The sequence below is a fragment of the Phacochoerus africanus genome, chromosome 10 (assembly GCF_016906955.1).
Source record: "Phacochoerus africanus isolate WHEZ1 chromosome 10, ROS_Pafr_v1, whole genome shotgun sequence".
NCBI lineage: Eukaryota > Metazoa > Chordata > Mammalia > Artiodactyla > Suidae > Phacochoerus > Phacochoerus africanus.
This window is the reverse complement of record NC_062553.1, coordinates 8,783,501-8,805,546: the sequence shown is the minus strand read 5'-3', so window position 1 is coordinate 8,805,546 and position 22,046 is coordinate 8,783,501.

The window sequence follows — 22,046 nt, the reverse complement described above, 5'->3', positions numbered from 1 at the left end:
AGAAAGATTGGGAAGTCTAACATGCTTGTGGCAAAACCCATTAAGAAGTTGTTATGGCAGTTCTAGGGGGATAGAGAGGGGCTTGGCCACAGACAGAAAGATGATGAACAAGGGACATTGAAACGTTCTCATGGACTCAGGCTCCCTGGATTCGAAGGATGTTTCAGATTCTGGTTCACACCTTCTGACAGCTAAAACTTGGAAGGTTTATTCACATTAAGTTGTAATGACAGATGACTCCCTTCAGGTGTACTTTTATTTTCTAGGCAAGAGAGGAGCACAAAGATTTGCCCCAAAGTAAAGACCTATAAGGATGGAGTGGTAGGCACCCCGGGGTGGCTGGGAGGCAACCTGTGGGGGAAGGGCTGCCCTAAATGCAGACTCACTTTTACACCTGTCTGAGCTCCCCTGGCTGAGGGACAATGGTGATATGAATATAGTGCTCTTGGGCAAGCCAGGCATTTGGACTTGGATGTCAAAGACAATGACCCTGCCTTCTTCCTAATTCAGCAGTCTTTGTGAAATTGTTCACTTTCCCCTGAAAGAGTTAACGTGGCACCTCCTTGTGACACGTGCAATTAAAACGTCATTTAGACACTTGAAGAATAATCTGGCTCCAGATTTTAAAGGCCCTCAAATAAGATCCTGTGGACCCTTTAGGGAGCGAGATAACATTGTTATTGGTGTGAAAGGCGGGTGAGGGGCCACGGGGTCATGGTCTAACCCAGGAAAGATAAATCTTCCTGCGCTGAGCAGAGGCCCTACCATGCCCTTGTGATGTGGACTTTATATACAGAATCTGACTTGCGATTCATTAAGCTGTTCCCATTTTAGCCACCAGTGCCCAGGAAGGCAGATCTGTGCAATCTCATATTCCGAGGAGTAAATGTAACAGCGCAGGGCAATGAAATTGACTAGCCTGACAGGAACACACAAACAACCAGGACGTAAGGTGGCCCCCAGCATCCCCCCGCCGTGTTTATTTAGGAGTGGAGGTCCATTAAGTGCTCTGCGATGGCCTTCTGATAACGCGCCCACCTTTGTGGGGCGGCCTGGGCTCGCTGTCTGCCCTTAAATGTGACAGATGACATTTTTGGATACATTTAAAGATGGGCTTGTCCACCACAGTGCACAGGACAGAAACCACACATTTTAAAGTTATAGCCTCTCTCGCTCATGCTTAGGAAGAAACAAGTGGTTCTTTTCAGGGCTTTCCGTTTCTGTGGAAAGTCTTTCCCCAGCGAGAAGATTGAAAACCTAGCAATAGAGAAGGGGGATCCATTGCTGGAGGGAAAAACATTTCAGCAAATATTTTTTGGTCACGTAAGGAAGATAACAATGAGATGCATGGACTTTATCAAGTGTACATTTGGAGGGATGTGGAGGGGAGACAGAGACCCCAAATTCCTTACCATCTTGAACTTTGATTCTTAGAAGCCAAGTCACTAAACATTTGGAGCATAAATTGTGGCTTTTGTGGCCTCTACTAAGTCATATTTCTGTTAGCTCCCTGCAACCCCCCTACACTCTCCCACCTAAACTTTACCTCTCTCTTTCTGCTCCCCATCTCCCACCATGCTGGTGATGACTAGCTTTAATCTTTTCATTTCCATTGATTGATTGATTGATTGATTGATTGATTCACCAAAGATTAAGCCTGGCACTGCCCTGGTACAGGAAATATTGCTGTAAACACCTCAGAAAATTCCTTCTTTTTGTGGAGCTGACACTGTAGGGTAGGGCAAGGAGAAAAACAGATAATAAATCAATTTGTAATGACGATAATGTGTGATAAATGCTATGGAGAGAGCGACAGTGGTGGTGAAGAGGAGATCTGACGGAAGGTGAGTGGCACAGAAGGGAGCCCTGAGCTGAGATGGTACCAGGGAGGGGCACCCATGTGGTTTAGAAGCAAATGGTCCATGTGGAGAGGTGACAGATGTTGGATTGGTTGAGAAGCTCCAGGAGGCCTGGCAGGCAGGAAGGGTATGAGCCAAGGAGATGTAAAGGAAATCTGGTCAAAGAACTAGAGAGGGTCCAGGGTCCTGGGGCTCTGTAGATCAAGGGTCAGGAAATAGATTTGTAATAGGGGAAAACAAATCTGACTCCACATTGGATTTTTTCTTTCTTTCTTTTTTTTAATTTTTTTTGGTTGCCCCATGGCCTATGAAGTTCCTGGGCCAAGGATCAGATCCAAGCCACAGTTGCAACTTATGCCACAGCTGCATCAACAACACTGGATCCTTTTAACACACTGGGCTGACAATGAACCTGCATCCTGGCACTGTAGAGATGCCACCAATCCCTTCATGCTACAGTGGGAACTCCTTGGGTCTTTATCTTTTGCTTTAACCTTTGCCTTTTATTGTTTTTGCTATAAGGTAAGAATGTTGCCTGTAGCCTGAAATATATAGGATAGCCCATTCTCAAGGCCCTGACCTTAAATGATATAACGTTTTCCCATTCACGTAGAAACAAACATTTACAGAACAGAGAGTCATTTGTCTTGTTGGAGGTTTATAGGAACATCGTGACCTGTCCTCCATAGACAGCTGCAAGAACAAAGTTTTCTGACACTGATGAATGTGCAACAACCAGCCACACCCAGTCCCCTTTTAGTATAAAAGAAGCCTGAATTCTAACTCTGGTAAGCTGGTTCTTTGGGACATTAGTCCATCACCTTCTCAGTCTGCTGGCTTTCTGAATAAAGTCACCATTCCTTGCCCTAACAACTCCTGTATTGGCATGCCGTGTGGCGAGCAGTACGAACTTGGACTCAGTAGCAGATTTAATTCAGTGAAGGGGGAGGATGCTAAGAGTGTGTATTCAATGGTGTCTTGTGACAGATGGCATTAAATCAGGGTTGTGTGGCTTATTGTTTTAGGACCAATTCAGATGTAGCCTGTGCTGTGAAATGTTTGAAGCACATTTCCCTCCTGGAGTTCTAGACTCACAGTGTGACTGTAGAGTAATGAAGGGACACAGTCTTGCTCCCCCACTGCCTTGCACTCCATCAGGGTAGGAATCATGCCCTGGCTGGCCCTGCTGCTTCACAGTGCTTTGCACACAGTGCCTAGTCAATAAATGTCTATTGCATTGACCTTCATTATAAGCTCCTGGAGGTTAATAACATTTGCCCAATTTATTTTGTAAAATTCCAAAGGGCCCTTAAGAAAAGTTCTTTGATGATGAATTGGGCTCTTGAAATAATGGGATTAATGGATCATCACCCAGATGGCTCCCACCAAGTTGGGAGCTAATTAAGGTGAACCCACCAAAAGGATTTATTCAAATTACTTCCCTTGGTCAATTAGTTTCCTGCAGATGACTTTACCATGTTTCTTACACAGTTTCAGCATTCAGGCAAAGAAATCAAGATTAAAAGCCCAGACGCCTGTTGCAGGTCCCAGAAAAAAAAAAAGAGTCCATTTTTTAACAGCTGCTCCCCCAACTTCGGAATTAAATGTATTGCATTCTTGGGAGTACAATTTCAGCTTCTTTACATTTATGATACAAATGGAACCATTCGCCGGCACTTCAGTCTATAAAGGCAAGACTCATTAGAAGGAGGAAATTTCCTTTATCATTAACAGGCCACACTCACATGATAAAAAACGTCTCGGCTCTTCCCACCTCCTTTTCCAAAACTTGGATTCTCATTTCAAGCAGTTCCCACATAGGCTATTTATCTTCCACATTTCCCCAACTCTCAATGGCACCGTTATATCCTTTATTTGGAATCATAAAACTTCGAGAATAAAAAAGAAGCAAATTAATCCTCCCAGGGGAAAAAAGGAAGACGGATCCTGCCAGCTTTTAAATTGTAGGATTGAACTGGCCTCGAAACACAGTTTTCTTTTTCAACAACTTAGTCGGTGGGGGGGAAATGAATGGTTATGACAGAGAATCCTGAAATAAAATGCAGAATTATGCAAACACGTACAAAACTGACATCTTGAAGTAGAAGCTGTTGAAAGCTTTAGGAATAAACAATGCGGGCTGGAAGGGGAAGATTTTGAAGCTACGAATGGGTTACTCTGCTTTTATTATTCACAGTGGAAAAATCATCTCGATCCTGATGTGAAAACCACAATTTCCTTTATTTGTGGATCCTGCCAGATTAAAAAGCATTCAGGGAAGAAGTGCGGCTGGGAGAATTGAACGCTGTCCGAAGAGGCAAGTTCTCTGACTCCAGAATCCTGCCGCGGAGGCCGGCTGGCTCCGTCCAATTGCATAAGTCACTTAACCTCCTGATGACTCTTTTCCCATCATCAGGCTGGAATTAAGGAGTTGGCCTTCCCTCTGGGGCCAGAGATCTGGACTTCCTAACTGCCAGTTGGATAACATGCTTTGCCATTGCAATTTGCGCTAAAGAGTCTCAAGGTTGTTGTGAAAACAAGCGATAAAAGTCAGTTAAGCCGGCTGCCACCAGAACAGCCAATGAGAACACCTAAAGCCACAGGCACCTCAAAGTGCATCTCCAGGCTTGGGGTTCTGGAAACAGATTCGGAGACTAGTCAGGCCTTTATTATTCTATTTTATTTTATTTTTATTACTTTTAGAATTGTGAGGTGGAGTCCCTGGATAATTGATGAATAATATTGTGTTCTCATAAAGTCAAAAGAAATTCCCTCAGTTGAGAAACAGTCTACAGGTGTGTGTAGGACCCTTTACAAGGATCTTAGAGATAATCTGGCCTAGCACTTTCATTTTTGCAGAGCAGGAGTTTGGTCAAAGCAGAAAGTTTAAATGACCTACTTATGCTTGTGGAACCATAGATCTAGTAGTTGCTGCAGGAGTTTGAAATCTAACTTTAATGGTGGTTTAATTAATCCAATCATTTTAAAAGGAAGGAATCCTTGAGGAAGGCTGACAACACTACACACATTTTTGCCTAAGAGTCAATTTGATAGTAGACAAGACAGACCCAGAGCAATGTTGGGTAATGTCTTTAATTATTATTATTTTTAAAATTACTTAATGAATTTTATTACATTTATATGTGTACAACAATCATCACAACCAAATTTTATAGCATTTCCATCCCAACCCCTCAGTGCATCCCCCCACGTAATGTCTTTAATTATAAAAGAAGTCTTCTGAACCTAAATGGGAATCGTTTTAGAAAAATGGCAGAAGCATAGCCGTTGAAGGCAATGTTGAAAATGCAATATTTTAATTTTTTCTATGAATTCTTTTTTATTTTTATTTATTTATTTATTTTTTTTGTCTTTTTGCTATTTCTTGGGCCGCTCCCGCGGCATATGGAGGTTCCCAGGCTAGGGGTCCAATCGGAGCTGTAGCCACCGGCCTACGCCAGAGCCACAGCAACGCGGGATCCGAGCCGCTTCTGCGACCTACACCACAGCTCACGGCAACGCCGGATCGTTAACCCACTGAGCAAGGGCAGGGACCGAACCCGCAACCTCATGGTTCCCAGTTGGATTCGTTAACCACTGCGCCACGATGGGAACTCCTCTTTTTTATTTTTTATTAAAGTATAGTTGATTTATAATGTTGAGCCAATTTCTGCTGTACAGCAAAGTGACCCAGGCATATGTATGTACATGGCATCTTTTTCTCATAGTATCTTCCATCATGGTCTATCCCAAGAGACTGGATATAGTTGCCTGTGCCGTACAGCAGGACCTCATGAAAATGCTCTATTTTTAAAGTTGAGTTTAAAACCTTAAAACTTTCCTCCCTCCCTTCTCCCTCCCTCTCTCCTTTTCTTTCTTCCTTCCATCATCCTTCTCTCTGTGTCTCTATCTCTCTCATCTTTGCAATTTTTTTTTTTATTTGAAGAGAGGTCTTGGAGGAAAACTAGGTAAATCTAGGCCTTGGTGACTTGAGGTTGAAAGAAACATCCAGAAAGTGGAGGCAGGCTGATTTACATAGTAGAGAGGAAAAAGCTCCTGGTGATTTACTCTGACTTGCTAATTTTCAGAAGGAAATTAATAAAATTGATTCCAGCAAAAACTCTAAGTGGACAAATAGAAGAAAAACAAATCGAGAATTGTGAATATTTAGGGCATAGAGAAAGTTCTTAGAGAAATCTTTCCCTTAGGGAGAAATAAATATTTAGGAGAAATCACTAACTTTAAGGGTCGTTAAAGCAAAGATCACTCATAGGATGGAAGCAAGCCCTCCCACCAACTGTTAATTCCAATTCCTAGACTTGGTGGCAGTAACATGATTAGTTATTGTGGGTTCTGGAAGAAAGCAGGACCTTTGGCAATAAAGCTCTGGAAATATGTATTTTTAAGTACTATAAAAGATGTGGAAAGCAACTTTTCTTTTCATCCTGGGGACTAGAAATAATACACCTGCAAGGACAGATGAATGGCATAATGTTGGCATTCAATGGGGCATTAAACATTTTGCGCCACGTTTATGGGGTTTTCCTGTCATTAATTCTAGGTAAAATAAACTTTTAAAAAATGTTTTGTTGTGTTTTTGAATGACGTTTATTTTTCACCAACTTGCTTTTCTTTACCATTTCTTTTTTTCTGCCAGGTTTTCATGTCTATTATGTTTTCTTGTGTCGGTCACACTCTTGGCTAATTTGCTAACTGGCCTCCCCCTGCTCTGCGATGGGGCCTTTCTTTTTCCTGCCCCCTTGGCATTCTTTCTTTCCGTTCTGGTGCACGTGTTCAGACCCATGTCAGGGTCGAATGTGGTTGGTTGTGCTGGCCACAGTTGCTGTGGTTTGCCTGTGGCGCCCTGGGATTGGCAAGGTCCTGGACAGACGTCCAGGAGTTGCAGAGATGGGGCCACCTGGATCTCTCCATTACCGGGGTATCCATTCTGCAATTGACTGTGATGGCAAGGATTTGCATTTCTTCCCCTTTCCACCTGCGATCCTCCTCTTCATTTTGTCAGCCCCGTTTGAATAAAATTTTCCTTCCTATTAGCAGGACTCATTCCTTCTTTCTTACACTGGGTCAGATTTGCCGCTAAGGGAGAGAGGACGGCGTGTGGGGTGGTGCAATGCAGTGGGAGTTAGGAAACCTGGGTCCTTTGTCCCAGCCGCTGCTCCTGTATTGCCTGTGGGACGTTGGGCGACCACAAAACTCTGATGTTCAGTTTTCTGAGATGTTTGAATAAGACGAGTGTGTTGTCTTCTCCTGGGATCCATAATGTAGCTACATTCTCCCCTGGGGCTCCAGGCATGTCAGAGGGAGACTGCAAGAAAGGAGCTGAACACACTTGTGATAAAATGGACCTGAGAGATTCAAAGGGGTAAAATTTGTTTTGAGGAACTAAGGCTGGCAGCTTACAAAGTGTGGTTCAAGGACAAGCCTACTGGGATTCCTTGGAGCTTTGTAAAAATTGATTAACTTACTTAATAAAGAATTATGGGAAAAAAAAGTGTTCCCTCCTGGTACACAGTGAGAACGCTCAGGCTGCATTTAAAGAACACCCAAGTTGTCATTTAGACACACAAATCTAATGAGAAATGGGAGTCAAGAGCGTTTAACTGGATGTATCCAATCTGGTGGAGAAGCTCTGCTGGCTTCAGATCATGGATAGCTCACTGGAGCTTATTAAACAGGGAAGTAACTTAAGGAGCTCCAAGTGACTTACCCCACTTCACAAAGGCCTTTGAGGGTGTGGCTGTTTATCCTCATATCTCTGATTTAGCAAACAAATCCCTTTTTGTTCCTGAGCCCAAGCAACCAGGCTTTGGGGAAAGAATACATTTGCCACAGGAAGAGCATTAAGGGTCAGAATTTAATAGGCCCTTCACTGGCTGGTTAAAGATATTGTCAGCTTAGCAGACTTCCCAGGAGAAACTCCTAGATAAGAGATGTCCATCTTTGACCTAGGGGTCTTATTCTTGTGGACCCCCGTGATAGTGACCAAACTGCTGGGTGAACAAACAAATGTCTCTTGGGTCCTCACAGAGAAAAGTTTTTCCAGATGCACCTGCTACCCGTCTGCTTGCTGAGCCTGCTTTGGCATGTGCAATGTCAGCTCTGGACATCAAGTCTTGGCCAGAAACCCCCTTTTGTGCTGTCCCCCAAATCCTACTGTTCATCAGGCTCAGCTCAAATCTTGTAGCTTCCATGAAGATGTCCAGAATCTCTCTACACTCTGCCTTTTCTAAAGCCTTTGGGCACTCCCTGGCTGCCCCCCCCCCCAAATCATGCCCGTTTTCATGCTCTAACTCCCCATTTTAGGAAGAAGTACCTTGTAGTTAGAATTCAGAGTTTATCCCACAGACTTTTTTTTGTAGTCTCTGTGTTTCTTGAAGTCATGTCTTTTTCATTTGGGTGTCCCCAGTGCCAGCATGGTGACGAATCATGGGCGATTACGAAGTATTTGTTGCCAAAATAAGTATAATTAGCTGAATGAATTTAGATCAGCACAGACAGTATGCCCAGCACAGAACGTACACTATCTTATGAAGAGGGAGTGCAAATGAGTAACAATGCAATTAGAGCATCAAGAGGTACATGTATAAAAGACTAGATGAAATAATTCACAGCAGATAGATTGGCAGATGATGTTTGGCCTCACTAGTTATGAGTAGGCAAAACCATCATGCCCTTTGCTGCTGGTGGTTATGATGTGGGATTATGTAGGTATTGCTGGCAGTTGTGTACATTGATGAGAGCCATCGCATGTTGATAATGTGTATTTCTAGTCATAAAATATTCATATGCTTTGTCACAGTAATCCTGCTCCTAGGAATTTATTATAAAAAATAATGTAAAAGGAATAAAAATCAATTTTTTTTCACAGTTCTGCTCCTTATAATTTTTAAAAATTTTTAACATTTATTTATTTATTTAGACTACATCCAGTGCATGTGGAAGTTCCTGGGCCAGGGATCAAACCTGTGCCACAGCTGTGATCCAAGCCACAGCAGTGACAATGCCGGATCCTTAACCCGCTGTGCCACCAGGGAATTCCATTCCTTAACAATTTTAAAAAACAAAGCTGCAAACTCCATGTCCAATAACAGGGTTAAATAAAATCTGATACATATGTATTCTGTGGAATACTCCATAACCATTATAAAATAGCGCTTATGGGAGTTCCTGTCGTGGTGCAGCAGAAACGAATCCGACTAGGAACCATAGGTTTTGGGTTCCATCCTTGGCCTCACTCACTGGGTTAAGGATCCGGCATTGCCGTGAGCTGTGGTGTAGGTTGCAGATGAGGCTTGGATCCCGCGTTGCTGTGGCTCTGGCGTAGGCCAGTGGCTACATCTCCGATTAGACCCTTAGCCTGGGAAGCTCCATATGCCGTGGGAGTGGCCCTATAAAAGGCAAAAAGACAAAAATAAATAAATAAAATAAAATAAAATAGCATTTATGGAGGTTTTATACAAATTGAACTAACTTTTTTTTTTTTTTTTTTTTTAATGGCTGCTCCTGTGACATATGGAAGTTCCTGGGCCGGGGATGGACTCCAATCCACAGCTGCAACCTATACCTCAACTATGGCAACACTGTATCCTTTAACCTATTGTACCCTCAGGGCCAGGGAGCCTCTGCAGTGACTCAAGCCACTGCAGTTGGATTCTTAACCCACTGCACCACAGCAGGAACTTCCTGAGCTGCCATTTTAAATATAACGTCTAATGATAAATCAAAATATGGTTATCATCCACTAGCTATACTGAGCAGGGGAAGGAGAGAAGAATAGAAATAGAAGAGGTGGAACTCAAGTGGGGGGCAAGTTTTTGGTTGATATTTTACCATTCCTAATCCTTGGATTCTTTGTCTCCAAAATGGGCGTGAAAAATTTTACCTCTTACAATGAGATATAATGTGTGCCAAATCCAGGATCTGGGAATAAAGGGACTTGGTCAACTAACGTAGATATCATTTTCATTATTATTATCATTATTACTATTACTATTGGAAAAATATGGCCCCTATAATCTAGACCAAGGAGCCAAGACTATGACAGAGAGTTAAGAACGAAGGAGAAATTGGGCTTTGGTGCTGCTCCTCCAACAGCGGGTATTTTAGGAGGGTAGCCGAGAAGACGAGGCAGGATTTTGGAGGATGGGGAGATGGGAGAGGAGAGCACTGTAGGGGGTGAGAAGACAAAGATGGGGCAGATTACGGTGAGAGGCAGAGGCTGGCCTCATTCGTAAGAAAGGCTGTTTCTGTTAGTGAGTTGTGGAATAGATGAAAAAGACAAGATCCACTGTGGTCTTTGCTGGTACCTGTTTTTGAAAGAAATTGACTATTTGAATGGTAAAGTAAGGCTTAGTGGAAGCTTCTGATGGGATGGAAGGAGTTAACAAATGCAGACTTCATCCTCTCCCTTCCCTTCCTATCCCAATGCCCTGTCAAGAAATGACCCAGGACCAATCATTTACATCTGAGTGTGAGTTCATGTCTACTTGTTCCTATTTTCAACAATCAATCAAAATTCATTGGAGAATTCTTCAAATTATTTGTACTTTTGTTCTTTACCATAGAATGAAATACATTGCTTCATGTGACAGAATTCCAGTGACTGGAGACCCTGGAGAGAGGCACATATTTAGAACTGACATTGAACATGTACACTGTCAGTAACTCTGTCTGCCTATAAGGCCACCCCTACCATAAATTTATCACTTTGCTTATTTGCTCACTAATTAATTCAATAATTCATCCATTCATCCATCCATCATCCATCCATCCATCCAACCATCCATTCCACCACTTTTTAAGCGATCTTTCATCAAGCATGTATCATGTGCAGGCAGAATGGAAGGCACTGGGATTATAAAAGTAAAAGTGACATAGTCCACATCCTTGAGGATCTTGGAAGATTATGCTTGAACAGAGGCTCTCTTCAGTGAGTCAGCAAAATATTTTCCATGTACAGTTACTTAGCTAGATGAAAGAGAGCAAAACAGTAAACAGATGCATGAACATCTCTGGTCCAGAGGCTTTGAACACAAGGAGCAACTGGGAGTCAGCTCTCATAGGCCTCCCATATATACTGCAAGTGGGGAATCATGCAAAGCCCCTCATTAAATGGCCTCCAGCCATTCCCTCCTCATCTCCCGCCCCTCCCCACCACCGTCTATCTCACACTCCAGCTATCCAGCACCAGCTCTTGCATGTCAGCTCCATGGCGTGACAAAGTTTTTCACATCTCTGTGCTTTTATGAACATGCGGATATGGTCCCAGTCTGGGACATTCCTCTTCAGTCTCTCGCGGTCTCAATACTCCTTCCTGACCCTGTTTTTTCTCTGAAGTCTTTCTGATCTTCTCCAAGTAGAGCAAAAAATTGTCTTACTCGTGTCCATGGTACCTTAGAGATGCCCCTGATCATTGTGTGGCCTATAAAACAGTAGACGTCTAGGTGAAGTGGAAAGCATGCGTGATTCCAAGAGGGACGGTTGGCCATGAATTCTGGCTCCATCCCGCACAACCTTCACACACAGCTTGACCTTGGTTTGGTGATCTGACATGCCTACATTCCTGCCCTTTTCACGTTCTCCTTGCTTTCCTTATTGGAAACCTGTTGCATTTCTCTGAGTTGTTGAGGGGATAACTGAGGTGTTGTGAGGGTAGGAGCTGGTCCTGTGACTGCACATTTACCCATGAGCTCAATATTTTCTCCCTTGTTTCATGTGCCTGACGCACAGTGAGGCCAAACAAACTGAAATGTTAGAGTTCGGAGCAGAGCAATGTTGATTGCAGAGCCATGCAAGGAGGTGGGTGGCTCGCGCTGCCCTAAAACCAACATTTTTTGGTAAAACTTTTTTTTTTCCCACTTTTTAGGGTTGCACCCTCAGCATATGGAAGTTCCCAGGATAGGGGTCGAAATGGAGCTACAGCTGATGGGCTGCACCATAGCCACGCCATGCTGGATGGATCCCTGAACCACTGAGCAAGGTCGGGGATCAAACCTGCATCTTCATGGATACTAGTTGGATTCGTTTCTGCTGAGCCACAATGGGAACTCCTGGTAAAGCATCTTTAAAGGCCATGTTGTGGGGTGGAGTGTTGTGATCAGCTCCTGCACAATAGTATAATTGGCTGATTGTGAGATCACAGGGTGGTGGTGCCATAGGGGTTAGCATTTACTATCCTTAGGCTCCAGGAAGCCTGGGGACTAGGTGCTCCTGTTCATTGAGTAGTTAAGGTCTTCATTGAGGGTGGTGAGTTGTTTCACATTTGTAAAACAACTCAGAAAATGTGTATCAGATACTTTTATCTGTGTACTTCAGAGAGGAGCTACGGCAGAGGATATGGGGGAGGGGTCTGTCCCATTGGGTCCTGCTCCTCACATCCTTATTGTCATCCTTGATGTGTCGGACTCTGTCTGGACACCATAAATTCTTCAAGGTCAGTGACCACAGCATTCAGAGTGCCCTTGCTTCTCAGAAGTGATACAGCCTGGTGACAAAGAGCAGGGACTCTGTCCCCAAAATCCCCAGGAGAAGCCTGAGGCTAGCTGTGCAGACTTGGGGAAATTACTTGAGGTCTCTGTGACTCAGGTTTTATCATCTGTCAAGTAGGGATAATAATAGTTCCTGCCTCATAGAGATGTTATGAAGTTTACATAAGAGTCTGGCCACAGTAAGCCCTCATTAAGGCTGGCTATTATTAGTAGGGGCTCAAGAACTGTTTTTGAAAGGCCAATGAATAGACTTAATGTGTGATGGTCTCGGGAAGTCTGGCCAACATAAAGGTGTTTATTTGGGTCGGAATGCCTGTTTCTTGACCTACCTGTAATTAGTTTCTATTACTAGGTTATTATTAAGTTGAGAGGAATTATGTTCCTGTGATGGCCAATGTCCTGAAATCCTAAAGGTTTAAATGCTACTGATGCTTCTAGCACCCAAGTGGAAATTATTTTGTTGGTTTTAGTGTGTGCACTGAGGTTGGGCACTTGCCATCAACCTCTACGTGGATTAAATCACAAGCCACTGCAGCTGCTGATACGCAGCACCCCCTGAGTGGAGCATAGGGTGGAGATCAGGAGTGAGGTGCTCTGGGCTCTGGAGAAACTACAAGAACAGGTCTTCAGATAGATATTTTTAGGAGAAGACTGTATGTGCCCAATTCTTATTGGGCACATATCTAGAAAAAAACACCAAATTCTTCATGGTGTTGTCTGTTCTTTGTGACTAGTAGTTACCGTCACAAGACCAGTCACACACTTTTGGAAAATGTGTGCTTGGCTGCATGCACCTCCCTCATCTTTATCACATACACTGATATGATTTACCCCTGCATCTTCGGGGTGGGATTTCGCAGCCAGCTGCAAATGCAGCCACCTCCAAGGGCTGTGAGAACTCCGGATACTGGCCCAGAGAGCTGGGGTGCTTATCAAAGGAATGATTTCAGTGAGCCCAGACCTCTTTTGTTCCTGCTATTGTCCTTTGCTGCAAAAACTCCCCCTCGGCATCCTCGGAGCAGTTACTCAAAGCTACCTGAGATGTTGTCTCCGGGGGTTAAATCCTCATTTTGCCCCAAGTAAAACTTCACTCTCAACTTTCAGGTTGTGCATTTTTGTTGTTGTTGTTGTTGTTGATACGTGATATGGATAAATTCTAATATTTCTGCAGTGACCAGAAATATCTGAGAATGTTTGAAAACATTCTCTTCAATTCTTAATTCTCCCACCCTTAAAGACTCCACATTGCTGGCCTTTTGTGGAGAAATCCAACTTAGACTGTGAAACTTCTGAGGAAAGAGCCCTGTCTTATTTTTTATATGCTTGTCCAGCTTCCAGAGCAGTCCTGGGCTCACAACATTATGCACAAAAGACCTGTACGTTAATATTAAAAAAAAGCGAATTTTTTTTCTTCTAACCTGGAGTTCACATTCTCATTTTCCACGTGATCATCACTGAACACTAGGAAAAGCATCAGTGTTGGTTTATTTAGCATTTTATTTCTGATTATGAGACTAAAGAAAGTGAAACAACATTACTTTTTGTTGAGAGAATCGACTTAGGGGAGACTTGTAGCTGAATGTCACCTCTGCCTTCAATCAGCTGAATGGCTGAGTCAAGGGTTTACCTGCTCTGAACTTCAACTTCCTCACCTGGATATGAAGTAGGAGGACATTAATTATGATAATGACAAGGATACCACTTTTGACTGATGGTTCACCATGTGATAACACTGGACTAAGTGCTTTGGAAGCATCCTCTCATTGGCTTTCCATAGCAACTCTGAACAGTAGCCACTTCTCCCCTCTTTGTGTTCCAGGTGAGGGAATCTGAGCTTGGGGCAGTGGGGTCATTTTGCTAAAGGGGTAAATAGCAGGCTCAGGACTTGAGCCTAGCCTTATGTTTCACCAATCTTTGAATAATCATTGATCAATGACAAAGAGTGTTAGATTGTTTTTTTTTTTTTAGGAAGGAAAGAAGGTGACTTTCCTAGTGTTTTAAAAAGCACATTTGTCTGTCCTTCCCTCATTCCTTCCCACCCCACCTCCCACCCCACAGGCTTCTTCCGTCAAATCTCTGGCCACTGGAGTGGTAATGTTCCTTGGTTATCCTCCCTCTCTGCTACCCTGTACCTCTTTTTCGATGTGCTTATTGTAATTGCTGTTCAATAATTCATAGTAATTGGTTAATGTGTGTCTCTGGCTGAAAGATAAGCCCTGCAATGACGGGGCTGCCTCTATACACAGTGAGAAGCTGGCATTCATTTAACCCAGTAAATCAGCCAATAAGAAGTGCTTGTTAAAAAGATGAAAGAATGAGCACCTACTATGTGCTCCACAGCAGAGGAGGCCAGAGTAAGGAAAGGTGGGTGGGTGGCAAACCATGGTAAGATTTCTAAGCCTGTCTTTCTGATTATATTCTACCCCAGCCATGGGCAGTAGTGAGCTAATGAGCATGCGCTGTTGAACTCCTAATGGCCACCCTTCATCAGTGCATCAATTCATATTGATCTGAGGTGGATGGCAGGTATGTTGGATAACTGTTAAGGTCCCTTGCAACGTGAGCATTTGTTATTAGTTTGTTCAGTCCACCAGTCACTAAGCCATCATTACTGTCACAGACACTTACTGAGCACTGTGCTGGTTGCTGCTGACAAAATTGTGAACAAGAGCTTATCACCTAGTGGAAAAAAATGCTGTCTGCCATTTGCTGGGTACCTCCCACGAATCAGGTAGTATACATGCATTATCTCTAGTCTTCACTATGACTCCACAGATTATTACAATTATGCTATTAAGAAGGCAACAGGTTCACAGAGGGTGAGTGACCCAGCTAAGGTCACATAGCCAGAAGGTGGCAGAGCTAGGAATCAGGGCTGATAAAGTTCTAGAATTCTATTCCGTGAGATAGAAGAGCATGCGACTGCAGAGTGGGCAGCATATGTATGAAACTTGGAGTGTTTTTAAAGAAATGTGTTCCATTATTTGTGCAAAATTTGCTCTTTAATGTGCTGCCTTGGTACACTGAACCCCAAATATCCCTCCACTTGGGGAGGTCACTACATAGAAGGGGACCAATGTAAGCAACTGCCTAATTAGGGGATTGCAAGGAGAGCTGCCACTGGGACATGTCCCTCAGGTGGCTTCACAGACGAGGTCAAATAGAACAGAAACCAGAGCCTCACCAATGCATGGGGGTTCTGGAGGAAGAGCATTTCAGACCAAGAAACAGCTCACATGTAAACCTTATATGTTTTATTTCCAAGCAAAGGAGTTGCATGTTTGCTACTTTTAGAGAATGCTGTAGTGAAAACCCAGTACATCCTTCCTCACTCCCATTTTTCTGCAATACTGAATGATGTTATTCCCTGGGCTGCAAATGAAGTTCTCCTCAGAAGGGAGTAGAATGCACTTAGACCACTGTTGCCCAAGATGATTAGCAATGGGACAAATAGAACTAGCCAGCATAAGAGAACTTTTTCACCTCTGAAGCCGAAGCAGTGTTGTGTGACAGGCCGAGCCTGGGTTGAGTGTGGGAGCTCTGAGTTTTACACCTGGCTGGCTTTGGGATTCTGGTACATTCTCTGACCTCCCTATACCTTATCCCTAAAGGATATGGGATGGGTGAACCAGATAGGAGGATTTCGGCTACATCCTGAGGAGCTACAGGGATTTGGGGCAAATACTTTGGGGAGCAACGAAGACCTTCTGGACCCCCCCACTCCTGCTTCACCCTCAGCATTTTTACTCTTGTTTGCCTTCTCCATTGGACATTCCATTGGAAATCAGGTTCCTCTGTGTGCCATATCAGTAAACAAAGGATGTTGCAGCCATCAAACCACCAGCCACTGCAGCAGCCCCCAAATAGCCCCCAACTATGTGCCCCAAAGGGACTCAGGATGGGGAGATAGTCAAGATGCATATCAAAAGAATTTTTTTTTTCTTTTTAGGATCACATCTACAGCATATGGAAGTTCCCAGGCTAGAGGTTGGATAAGAGCTGCAGCTTCCAGCTCATGCTGAAGCCCTATCAACTCCATAACTGAGCCGTGTCTGCCACCTTCACTGCAGCCCATGGTAACTCTGGATCCTTAACCCACTGAGTGGGGCCAGGGATCGAACCTGAATCCTCATGGATACTAGTTGGGTTCATTCTCACTGAGCCGAAATGGGAACTCCATCAAAAGAATGATTTCAGTGAGCCCAGATTCTTGCATCTTCTTAGACACAGAGAAACACTAAATTCATTAACCCGAGATGTCTAGTTTTCTTTAATTAACAGTAAATTTTTGATGTGTGCAAACTCCTATTTATCCTGGCTCCTCCTTTACCTCTTGGGAGCAGCCACTCAGAGGTATGTGAGAGGCTGTCTTCCAGACTTAAGTCCTTTATCTGCCGAATAAAACATAATTCTCAACTTTCAGGGTCTGCATTTTTCCCCCTAGTCAATGTCTATTTTAAAAGAGAGGCACTGGGCTCCAGTCACTGCAGCCCCTCCGAGGCCCCTTTCAGAGGGGTCCTGGCCACCAAATCTAGGTCTGGCTAAGGCCTCTGTGTGACCCTGGACATAAAAGTCTGCTCACAAAGGGCTGAGCACTGGGATTTGGCTTTGGCTCAGGAATCCTGGTGCTATCAGTGTGGGCTGCAGGATAGAGCCACAGGACCTTGAAGGAGTGTGACTTTCTGGGAGGATGCAAGGAAATTTAGCAAGTCATTAAGGAAATGACTGGTGAGCGGTTCGTGATCTGCAGCCAGCATCAGCTTATTTGCATGGCTGATGGTGGAAACAGGATCCTACCTGTAGCTTCCCCTCCAGTGGCTACACGCCAGCCCAGACATAGTCTGTTGTGTCTCAAAAGCTTCTAGGTCTCTGTGCACAGAATTGCCAGGACAACTACACATCAGGGGTTGGTGGGTGGGTGACGCAGAGCCTGAAGGCGGCAAAAAACATAAGCTGGAGCCAAGGAAAGTTGCCTGTTGTGGCTTCCCTCTCTGATAGAGGAGTGTGGAAAGTGCTGTTCTAAAGTAGTTTTCTGTATAACACAGGGAAATCTACCCAATATTCTGTGACCTATATGGGAAAGGAATCTGAAAAAGAATGGATGTGTGTACATGTCTAACTGAATCCCTTTGTTGTACAGCAGAAATGGTCACTACATTCCAAATCAACTATACTTCAGTAAAACTTAAAACAAAAAAGAAAAGAAAACAGAAAAAACCCCACCCCAAATTAGTTTTCTAATCCATATAAAGAAGTATTACAGCATAGAGGTCAGTGGTTGGGCTGTGTGACTCTAGGCAAATTTCTTTACCTCTCTGAGTCTCAGGTTCTTCATCTGTAATAGTTGTGTCTACTTCACAAGATTGCTGTAAATATTCCCTGCTGGATTACCTGTAGGGCCCTTAGCATGGAGCCCACTATGTAGAAAAACAATTGTTCTTTTCGTTTACTGTTTGGCTCTCTGGAACTTTGCTATTTCTACAAATCATGTGATAGTAAAATAAAGCTAATGGATAAAGATGCCATTGACCTTCATGCCTGGGGGACAGTGCTATTGTGTAAGTGTGCACATGTGTAGGTGCATATAGGATATGCTGAGATATTGGATAGATATGCAAATATATACCTAAATTTGGGCTTTATGGTGGGCGTTGTCTATTCTATCCATGCCAGAGAAGTCAGAAAAACCTTTCAGATATGAACACATGCAGTCCTGATTAATGTCATGTTCTGCTCATTTATGTATTGAAGGAATGCTTACTGAGTATCTCCACCCTAGATTAGTGGTCCAGCATCTCCTAGATGCTGAGGATGGGCAAGTGTTCCTTGTTCAGTGGAGTTAACTGAAACACTGGGATAGGCACTCATCCATGTAACAAACACTTAGTGTCTATTTTGTGTCTGGTATTGTTCTAGATGTGGTTTGAGATGTAAAGAACCAGAAGATGCAGTCTTGCCCCCAGGAACCCTGTCTCTTGCCAAGAGGAGAAGCAGTTTGTAGAGGCAGAAGGAACACCCCTACCAGAAGCCCACCCCGTACCGTCCTTCTTCAGGTTTCTCTGCTTCTACATTTATAGGAACCCACTGGGCCTTCTCAGATAAAGAGGCCAGTTCCAAGGGTTGCTTGACTGCTGTGGTGTCAGAAACATCAAATGGTAATCACTCTCATTCGGATTGTTTTCAATTAATCCGAAGACGAAGTCGGTTTGGACAGGCCTTGTAGTCCCCAGCTGCCTTGTCTGCCTTCATTTCCAGTTCCATGAAATCGAGAGACAGCTTTCATTACACAGATGAGGAGTCAGAGGTTTAAAGGCATTTCCGTCACTTGCCCCCCTGTGTACCTGGGGGGCTCCTTGGTGGCAGAGCTGAGGCAGGGCGCAGGCAGCAGCGTCCCCAGGGGCTCTACCAGAGCCGGGCCTCACTTCGAGGAAATGATACTCCCTGACTGGTCATATTCTTGTTTTCCCTGTTTCTCTCTGAAGCAGCAGTTTTGAGTCTCTTTTGTGTCATGGCTCGTTGGTGGCCAATAACTGTTCCTCGGGCGGCTGTTTCGCAGTTTCGGTCACCTCTATCCGGGCCGCCTTCTCAGCTGTGGCTCAATAGATCCTATCTCTCCAGACTTCATCCTTTTAGATAGAGTCTTTCTATCCCTCTGTGTCTATTTTTTATTTTCCAAAAGCCCCTGTACTAGAATTTTAATACTGGGGTCTGTTTCCTGGTTGGGTCTTGTCTCTGTTAGCTAATGATATCATATTTCTTTTTAACACATGGCCGGTGGTTTCATTCTCTGCCACATTTGGATGCTGTTTATGGCTTCTGTGAGAGAAAGGTTAGTTTCCCTTTTCGGTATCTGATTTTCTTCTTTTAAAGGCATAAACAGTTGACTTGGTTTAGTTGGAGTCAGAAATCTCCGGGTTGACCCAAATCTCTTAGAGCCTCCAGGTAATACTCAAAAGCAGGCTTTGCAGTCATTGCTCATGTTTACTTTGGCTTTCAAAACCTGTTGTGTCTCCCTCTGCAAAAATCTTTTGTTTCTGCTGTCTTCTCTTCATTCCCAGCAGTCCCTTTCCCACTTAGGCTTCTGTGCCTCTCTCTGGGGCAATCCCAGTGGACTTATAAATGGTCTGCTTGTTGCAGTTCTTTCCCTGTGTCAACCCCCTTCTACCAGGCAACGTCTTCCAGAAACACAACTCCCATCCTATCACACATCTGCTCAAAAACCACCCATGACTTCCCATTCCTTATAACCTTTGTCCAAACTCCTTATTCAGATTAGTCCTCAAAGTTTTCAGTTTAACCTTGAGATATCTGTGAGACTATATGAGACTCTACGCCAAGCAGAGTGTCTGGGAACTCCATCAAGTCCTCTAAGAAGTACTGCTCTTCAGTGGTAGGTCCTGCCCAGCCACACGTGGATATAGTATTCACTCCACCAAGAACCTCTCCTTCTTTCCCTTCATCTCTGCGTAGCCTGCATGTCCTTCGAGACTCAGACATGCCCTGTCCCCTGCCCCCAGCAGCCTCCCCATCTCCTCTAGTTCCCCTTCTTATCTCTTGATAGCGTTGTGGTTTGAATTCCCAGCAGAGTGACTACAGTGATGTTACCACCTCACCAGTCCATGACAGTTTCATGCATGAGCCACAAAATCTGACAGGTTTTCCAATTAGTCCAACTGTCAAGGTTGTATTCAGATGATAAAGTGGCTGGTTGATACCCAAATTTGGCACTTAACCTGTCCCCCCAGACCCTTGTGTCCTGGAGACCTGTAAAGATGTCGGTGGTGATGTAGGTGACTCAGAAAAGCTTCGTTTCCTACCTGATCTGGATTAGCTTAAGTGATACCTGTGTATCCACATGTGAATCAGATCTTCCTATGTTTCCACAAACTCTTCTCCCAGACTGTAACTCCTCATGGGGTCCAGGGTTACATCCTTCCCTCTCTACTGGGCAGGCTGAACCAGGCAACTGTAAACACAATGCCTGCTCCCTTGTTGCCCCTTCTGAGTCACTAGTGTCCCCTTTGGCCTTCCCACCTGACAGCTGTGGGCTCACTTCCTAGATACACCCCTTCACTCATGGCACATGTTGGGACCTCTCTCCATATCCCTCCACTTCCCAAGCACTGTTGGGAGGGCTTTTGTGTTTCACATGCATGAGCCATTTAACACCTTGTGCCTTGGTTCCTTCTCCTTCTCACCTTTTTCTCCAAACTACTTCCTTCACCCATTTTTATGGCTACATCGTGGACCTGGTCATTGTCTGGAACTGTTCTACCTCAGAAGGCATGAGAGTCACACCTCCCACTGTCTGACCCCAACCCTCCTCTCCTTCCAGTCCCTTTGCTCGCTTACGTTCCATTCCTCAGTTCTTCACCTGGGTCCTTCACTTCATCCATCCTCTTTGTCCTGTACGATCTGCTGCTCTTGTCCTTACTCTCAACCATACATACACTGATTCCACTTTCCATCACTCCAACAGCTCTTGTAATTCTATGTCATGCCTCTACTCTCGTTTTGCACACACCTATCACATGCTAACCTTGGGTGATTCCAATCATCTGCTCTGCCTGCGCTTCTAACCCTGGCTGCTGACATTCCATCAAGGTCAGATCAACATTATCCTACACATCAAGGCCACTATAAATGAGCACACATGGATGGACCTCAATTGATGCCCTACTGCCACCTAGCTACTGTACGCTGATTCAATTTTCAAATTTCTTGCCTTTTCTCCAGTAGATAGTTCCAACAGTCTCCTCTCTTCTCAGACCTCAACCTCTACCTGTGCGCTCTTGCTCCACACATAAAAAACGATCATCATTTTCTATCTATGCCAGCATGCATCCTTGCCCTTCCACCTCCTTCAAGTCTTCTCAGCTCTTCTGGCTCTTTCAGGACTTTCCTCTTTCCATTGGCCGTCTCTGATGGTTTCCTCAACTTTTTCTCTTCTGACAGCTATTTCCTATCAGTGTTTAAACTTCTTTCTTTCTTTCCTGTCATTCTGTCTTACCCTGCCGACCACCTCCGTCCCTTCTTTCCAAAAGAATAGAAACAGAAAAACCTTGGCTTGAGGAACAAGGAAGGAAGGAGTTTGCTATGAATTGACCAAGGGATGCTGGCTCGAGGCACTGGGAGATCAAGTGGAGCTGGATGCTTAATGAACGTTGACTGAACTGAGTTGAATGAGCAGAGGTTTATTGAGTGTCTACGTGTTGTTTAACAAATAGGCCAAGAATTTGATAGATGCACAGAAATATGACACAGGACCCTTGCCTTCAAGAAACTTATGATCTAATTGGAGAAAAAAGTGACCAGTCCTTGAAGCGGTGGTGGTACAGGACAGACGCCAACTGAATTGGCCCAGTCTTAGAAATATGCCCTAAACCCGATCCTTATTACACCTCTACCTCACTGTGATGATCTAAGTCAATATCATTTCTTTCCTGGATTATTTCAGTGGCTTCCTGATTGGTCTCCCCTCTGATAGTCTTCCCTCACTTTGTCCAATTCTTACAGCCAACATTTGCCTTTTAAAACATACTGCATCCTGTCTCTTCTTGGCTCCAAACCCACCCCCTGGCTACCGGCCTTCGTTAGAGTTCAAGCCAAATCCTCACCACGATCTGTACCTACTGCAACATCTGACATCATCATATATGCATGTCTACCTTGCTCACTG